We start from the raw sequence: 7,809 nt of genomic DNA, 5'->3' as shown, positions 1-7,809 counted from the left end.
TGTCCAACTTCTCATCATTGCTGTAAAATGTTAAAGAAAAAGTAAGACTGTAGAAGAGTAATCAATAAAGATTTGGGAATGAGAAAATGGGAGAGTAAAAAGACTGAAATGTACAAATTACATGTGTATAAAAATACCTTTGTGCCTACACCTCCATTTCACCAGTGAAACAATTCATGAAAAATACTTTACAAAATACGACAAGAACACATTCTATGGATATTCTGTCATCTGAAGTGAACAGACACTAAAACACTTAGAAAATAGTTCAGAGAACATATATAGAAATGCTGCAAAGCAAACCTACTATAACAGAATGTCTGGCTGTAGAATAAATAGGAGGAATCCCACCTGCTTTCCGTTACCATATTTATGCTTGTGTTTCCTTAAAGGCATTATCATAAAAGTTTTATTATTTTTCAGTTGCTTGTTCTTTTGCTATCAACTCAGAGTTTTTTCTCTTGATTTTGATTAGAGAATCAGGGCGTTTTGTAATTTGAATATATCCCTTAGTAGCTAAGCTACAAATTTTCATAATTTCCTAAGAAGTGATTTGAAAATACCCATACCAATGGATCAACTAAATGACTCCACTGTATCTGAGTTTGTGCTTCTAGGACTCTCTAGTTCTTGGGAAACTAAAATTTTCCTCATACTGACGTTCTCTACACTCTACTTATGAATCATTGTGGGAAATCTCTTCATTGTCATTTTGGTAATTGCTGACTCATATTTACATTCACCTATGTACTTTCTTCTGGCCAACCTGTCCCTCATTGATGTTGGACTTTCCACTACCACTGTTCCGAAGATGATCTCAGATCTTCCGAAAGAACACAGAGTAATTTCTTTCCACAGCTGTATGACTCAGATCTTTTTTATCCACATTATGGGAGGAGTGGAGATGGTGCTGCTCATAGCCATGGCATTTGACAGGTACACAGCCATCTGTAAACCTCTGCTCTACTTGAGCATCATGAGCCCTACAATATGCATTTCATTTGTAATCGCTGGCTGGGTCACTGGTGTGGTCCATGCCCTGTTCCAGTTCTCATTTGTTATAAGCCTGCCTTTCTGTGGTCCTAACAAAATAGACAGCTTTTATTGTGACTTCCCTCGGATCATACAACTCACATGCACTGATAGAGACAAGTTTGAGTTTGTTGTTGTTGCCAACAGTGGCTTCATGAGCATGGGGGCCTTCTTCCTGCTTCTGCTCTCCTATGTCTTCATTTTGGTCACCGTCTGGAAAAGGTCCTCAGGGGATTTGTCAAAGGCACTTGTCTCTCTGTCAGCACACATCACTGTGGTTGTTCTTTCTTTCACTCCATGTATGTTTCTCTATGTGTGGCCTTTCCCTACATCATCAATTGATAAATACCTATTTATTGTTGACTTTGCTATCACACCTGCCCTGAATCCTGTCATCTATACATTGAGGAACAAAGATATATTTGTATCAATCCAAAGATTATACAAAAGAGTTGGTTATGACAATTTTTGCTGAGTTAATCTGGTGTGGGAGCTCAAAAAGCATATGAATAACTGTATAATGTAAGTTTCCACTAAGGCATATGTTCCATTACCTTGTAAGCAACACACATCAATTACCACAGACCATTAGTGTCTTGCTCCTTTTTCTTTGAAAAATTAGAATACATAAGTATTCTAAAAATGCCGTATGGATAGATAATTCTTTTTAGTCTGTTTAAATAACCTATAGTGATAAAAAAATTAACACCAAATTTGTTTGTGTAAATAAATTAATAATCACAATGAGTAGTTCTCTATAAAGGACTAGTGTCTCTGTAATTTAGGTTGTGTTGTCTCAAAAATGCATACAGAGTAAATTTGAAAGTGAATAATTTATTCAGAAGTGTGTTCAGAGTCATTAGTGGGAAAGTGAGACATTAGTAGCTTTTACTGGCTCTGCCCTAAAGGTGACTATATAGATGATGTAATTTAGAATTATTTAAATTTAGGATAGAGTGTCCAAGTGTAGTTCTTTATTTTATAAACGCACATTATTTTTTGATACGTCCAAACTGCCTCCTAGAAAATTTTCTCTGTGTGCTTTATAACATCTGGAAAAATGGTCAAGCAGAGTGGATGATTAATACACTAAAAGAATCTAACCATCAAGTAAATTGAAGGTTATATCTAACGGCTAAGTATCTTATAAAACTACCCCTTAAAAATTTTCAGTTTTATCATGCGGCAATAAGTGATACACGGGCATGGAAAATTCTATCCTCTGAAAAAATCTGTGATTTCATCCTTTTTTGAGTCTCTAAAGTACTGATGTTGGTGTTCTTTCATTCATATACACAGCCCAGCGAAGAAATGGCCAGTAAAGTAGTCTAAGGAGCAGGGTTAGATACCATCCTTATAAACTGATATCATCTGACTTCTCCAGAGACAAGAATAGACATCTGAGTTGAAATTAAAGTTCTAGATAAACACAAAATAATGTCATTATACACACATGAACAAATAAAATAATTCACAGAGTAAAAGAGTAACAAGGGGAAAGAGGCATATCTGAGAAAAGGCCACTGGGATTGATCTTCATTTAAGGGTATAAAAGCTATTATCACTGCAAACAATACAGCATGAGTCTGAATGAAGAGGATTTCATCTTACTGGGTAAAGCAAGGATTCTGTTTTGGGTTGTTTCTGTTTTTGTTACTGTTGCTTTTTTTCATTGAATTTTTTAAATTCTATTAAGACTTTTTTCATATCGTTTTCCATCCATCTACTCCCTCCAGTTCTTCTCCACCTCCCCCGCATCTTTCTCATATTAGAAAACGAACAGTCACCTAAGGGATGATAATAAGATAAGATTAAAAAACATACAAATTGGAATAGGGCAAAACAAATGGAAAAATAGCCCAAGAACAGACATGCAGAGACCACTGATATGTACATACAAGATTCCCATAAGAGCAGAAATCAGAACACCATAATATATTCATAAAACCTATAGTACAAAAAAACAATGGCTGAATAAATAAGCAAAACATAACAGTATAGATCTTTAAAAAATCACTGAAATGACAAAAGACCTCCAATGATGCAGGTAAGTTCCTTTTCTGTTGACCATTGATTGTGGGGCATGTGACCTATTCTAAAGATAGCGTGTTTCTCTAGTGAGACTCCTTTGGAGAAAGGTAATTTTTATTTACAAGTGTTTATCAGTTGGAGATAGCTTCAGGGATAATGATGATGCCTGTGTTATCTTACAGGCCCCATATAGGCTGCAGATTTCTGATGGGGGAAAAGGCAGTCTAAACCACAAAAAAAGCAGTTCTGGTTAATATGTGATCTGTACTTTGTGCCTACAGCTTCTCTTCCAACATCTGAAATTGTCTTTCTTAATTTTCTGGCTTCAAACACACCATCTGCCAGCTTTGCTGTGTTTGAAATGTCTCTGTTCTGTACTAAAGTTCCGAGGAAAGAAGGAAAAATAATACATGCCTATATTAAAGACTATTAGACATAAAGCAAAGAATAACTAATCAATATCCAAAACCCCATAGAAGCTAGGAAACAAGGAATGCCCTAAGAGAGGCATACATAAATCCCCTGGGAAGGGGAATTAGACAAGATCTCCTGAAAAAATTGGGAGTGTGTTTGTTTGGGAGGAAGCCCAGAGGGAAGGGGAGGGGAGAAAGGTAGTGAAGAAGAGAGCATGAGGAAATGGGATGTTTGAGATGGGAGAGAAACAGAGAGGAAGAACAAGGAAAAAGATATCTTGACAGATGGATCCATTATGGGGCTGGTGAGAAGACAGGCAGTAGGGAAATTCTCAGGAATTCACCCACTAAGACCCTAAGCCAATAATGGAAACGGTGCCTGAACTGGTCTCCCAGTTCAGGACCTTTCTCAAGTAGCTAATGGGAACAGATGCTGACATCCACAGCTAAATACTGGATCAAGCTTCTGAAGACCAGTCCATGAGAGGGAGGAGCAAAGGGGTCATGACCATAGGGGGAATAACCACAGAATCAGCTGATCTGAGCTAGTGATTGCTCATTGACTCTGGACTTAACAGCATGGAAACTTGTATAGGACCAAATTAGGCCCAATGAATGTGGTGACATTGTGTGGCGTGGGAAGTCTGTATGGCCACTGGCAGTGGGACCAGGATTTAAACTTAAGGCTTGAACTGGCATTTTGGAATCCATTATCTTTGGAGGGATACCTTTCAGGCTAGATATACTGGGAAGAGAGCCTTGTTCCTGCCTCAAAGTGATGTGTCAGACTTTGTTGATTCCACTTGGGAAACCTTACCTTCACTGAGGAGTAGATAGGGAGCTGGGGTCCTGGGATGGAGGGGAGAGCAGATGGAGGGAGGGAGTGGAAACTGGCCTAGTTATGTAAAATGAGAAAAGATTCTTATTTATTTATTTATTTTTAATTTCTTTTTTTTTATTTCTTAAAGATTTCTAACTCTTCCGCGCCACTGCCTCCCATTTCTCTCCCCCTCCCTCAAACAAGTCCCCCTCCCTCGTCAGCCCAAAGAGCAATCAAGGTTTCCTGCCCTGTGGGAAGTCCAAGGAACCCCCACCTCCATCCAGTCTAGTAAGGTGAGCATCCAAACTGCCTTGGCTCCTACAAAGCCAGTACGTGCAGTGGATCAAAAACCCATTGCCATTGTTCTTGAGTTCTCAGTAGTCTTCATTGTCAGCTATGTTCAGAGAGTCTGGTTTTATCCCATGCTTTTTCAGACACAGACCAGCTGGCCTTGGTGAGTTCCCGATAGAACATCCCCATTCTCTCAGTGTGTGGGTGCACCCCTCGCGGTCCTGAGTTCCTTGCTCGTGCTCTCTCTCCTTCTGCTCCTGATTTGGACCTTGAGATTTCTGTCCGGTGCTCCAATGTGGGTCTCTGTCTCTGTCTCCTTTCATCGCCTGATGAAGGTTAATATTCAGGAGGATGCCTATATGTTTTTCCGTGGGTTCTCCTTATTTAGCTTCTCTAGGATCACTAATTATAGGCTCAATGTCCTTTGTTTATGGCTAGAAACCAAATATGAGTGAGTACATACCATATTCCTCTTTTTGGGTCTGGCTTACCTCACTCAGGATAGTGTTTTCTATTTCCATCCATTTGCATACAAAATTCAAGAAGCCCTTGTTTTTTACTGCTGAGTAGTACTCTAATATGTATATATTCCATACTTTCTTCATCCATTCTTCCATTGTAGGGCATCTAGGTTGTTTCCAGGTTATGGCTATTACAAACAATGCTGCCATGACATAGTTGAGCATATACTTTTGTTGTATGATAGGGCATCTCTTGGGTATATTCCCAAGAGTAGTATTGCTGGGTCCAGGGGTAGGTTGATCTCGAATTTCCTGAGAAACTGCCACACTGCTTTCCAAAGTGGTTGCACAAGTTTGCATTACCACCAGCAATGGATGAGGGTACCCCTTCCTCCACAGCCTCTCCAGCAAAAGCTATCATTGGTGTTTTTTATTTTAGCCATTCTGACAGGTGTAAGATGGTATCTTAAAGTTGTCTTGATTTGCATTTCCCTGATCGCTAAGGAAGTTGAGCATGACCTTAAGAGACTTTTGACCATTGAACTTCTTCTGTTGAGAATTCTCTGTTCAGCTCAGTGTCCCATTTTATAATTGGGTTGATTAGCTTTTTACTGTCTAGTTTCTTGAGATCTTTATGTATTTTGGAGATTAGACCTTTGTCAGTTGCAGGGTTGGTAAAGATCTTCTCCCAGTCAGTAGGTTGCCTTTGTGTCTTAGTGACAGTGTCCTTTGCTTTACAGAAGCTTCTCAGTCTCAGGAGGTCCCATTTATTCAATGAGGTCCTTAATGTCTGTGCTGCTGGGGTTATACGTAGGAAGTGGTCTCCTGTGCCCATGTGTTGTAGAGTACTTCCCACTTTCTCTTCTATCAGGTTCACTGTGTTCAGACTGATATTGAGGTCTTTAATCCATTTGGACTTGAGATTTGTGCATGGTGATAGATATGGATCTATTTTCATTCTTCTACAGGTTGACATCCCGTTTTGCCAGCACAATTTGTTGAAGATGCTCTCTTTTTTGCATTGTATAGTTTTAGCTCCTTTATCGAAGATCAGGTGTTCATAGGTTTGTGGGTTAATGTCAGGGTCTTCTATTCGATTCCATTGGTCGACTTCTCTGTTTTTATGCCAATACCAAGCTGTTTTCAATACTGTGGCTCTGTAGTAGAGTTTGAAGTCAGGGATGGTAATGCCTCCAGACGATTCTTTGTTGTATAAAATTGTTTTAGCTATCCTGGTTTTTTGTTTTTCCATATAATGTTGATTATTGTCCTCTCGAGATTTGTGAAGAATTTTGATGGGATTTTGATGGGGATTGCATTGAATCTATAGATTGCTTTTGGTAGAATTGCCATTTTTACTATGTTGATCCTACTAATCCAGGAGCAAGGGAGATCCTTCTATTTTCTGGTGTCCTCTTCAATTTCTTTCTTTAAAGACTTAAAGTTCTTGTCAAATAGATCTTTCACGTCCTTGGTCAGAGTTACCACAAGATATTTCATGCTATTTGTGGCTATCATGAAAGGTGATGCTTCTCTAATTTCCCTCTCTGTTTCCTTATCCTTAGTGTATAGGAAGGCCACTGATTTTTTTGAAGTTGATCTTGTATCCTGCCACATTACTAAAGGTGTTTATCAGCTGTAAGAATTCTTTGGTAGATTTTTTGGGGTCGCTTATGTATACTATCATATCATCTGCAAATAACAAGAGCTTAACTTCTTCTTTTCCGATACGAATCCCCTTAATCCCCTTGTGTTTTCTTATTGCTATTGCTAGAACTTCAAGCACTATATTGAAGAGGTATGGAGAGAGTGGACATCCTTGTCGTGTTCCTGATTTTAGTGGGATGGCTTTGAGTTTTTCTCCGTTTAATTTGATCTTAGCTGTCGGCTTGCTGTAAATAGCCTTTATTATATTTAGGTATGACCTTGTATCACTAATCTCTCCAAGACTTTTATCATAAAGGGGTGTTGAATTTTGTCAAATGCTTTTTCAGCATCTAATGAAATGATCATATGGTTTTTTTCTTTCAGTTTATTTATATGATGGATTACATTGATAGATTTTCATATGTTGAACCAGCCCTGCATCTCCGGGATGAAGCCTACTTGATCATAATGGATAATTTTTCTAATGTGATCTTGGATTCGGTTTGCCAGTATTTTATTGAGAATTTTTGCGTCAATATTCATGAGTGAGATATGCTTGTAATTCTCTTTCTTGGTTGGGTCTTTGTGTGGTTTTGGTATCAGGTTAACTGTACCTCATAAAAAGAATTTGGCAATGACTCTTCTGTTTCTATATTGTGAAATACATTAAGGAGTATAGGTATTAGCTCTTCTTGGAAGTTCTGGTAGAATTCTGCATTGAAACCATCTGGTCCTGGACTTTTTTAGGAAGGGAGATTTTTGATAACAGTTTATAGTTCTTCGTGACTAACAGGTCTATTTAGATTGTTCACCTGGTCTTGGTTTAGCTTTGGTATATGGTACTTATCTAAAAAATTGTCCATTTCTTTTGCATTTTCTAGTTTTGTGGCATACAGGCTTTTGTAGTAAGATCTAATGAGTCTCTGAATTTCCTCTGTGTCTGTGGTTATGTCCCCCTTTTCATTTCTGATCTTATTTATTTGCGTGTTCTCTCTCTGCCGTTTAATTAGTTTGGATATGGGTTTGTTGATCTTGTTGATTTTCTCCAAGAACCAACTTTTTGTTTCATTGATTCTTTGGACTGTTTTCTGTGTTTCTATTTTGTTGATTTCTG

At 38.3% G+C, this 7,809-nt stretch overlaps 1 pseudogene; it reads left to right on the top strand.

The window, feature by feature from the left end:
* The first annotated feature begins 571 nt into the window (after positions 1-571).
* On the top strand, positions 572-1,507 carry LOC142844312 (olfactory receptor 4F21-like; annotated as a pseudogene).
* Positions 1,508-7,809: the final 6,302 nt, after the last annotated feature.

The sequence above is a fragment of the Microtus pennsylvanicus genome, chromosome 2 (assembly GCF_037038515.1).
Source record: "Microtus pennsylvanicus isolate mMicPen1 chromosome 2, mMicPen1.hap1, whole genome shotgun sequence".
Lineage (NCBI taxonomy): Eukaryota > Metazoa > Chordata > Mammalia > Rodentia > Cricetidae > Microtus > Microtus pennsylvanicus.
This window is presented reverse-complemented; position numbering and strand designations above follow the sequence as displayed.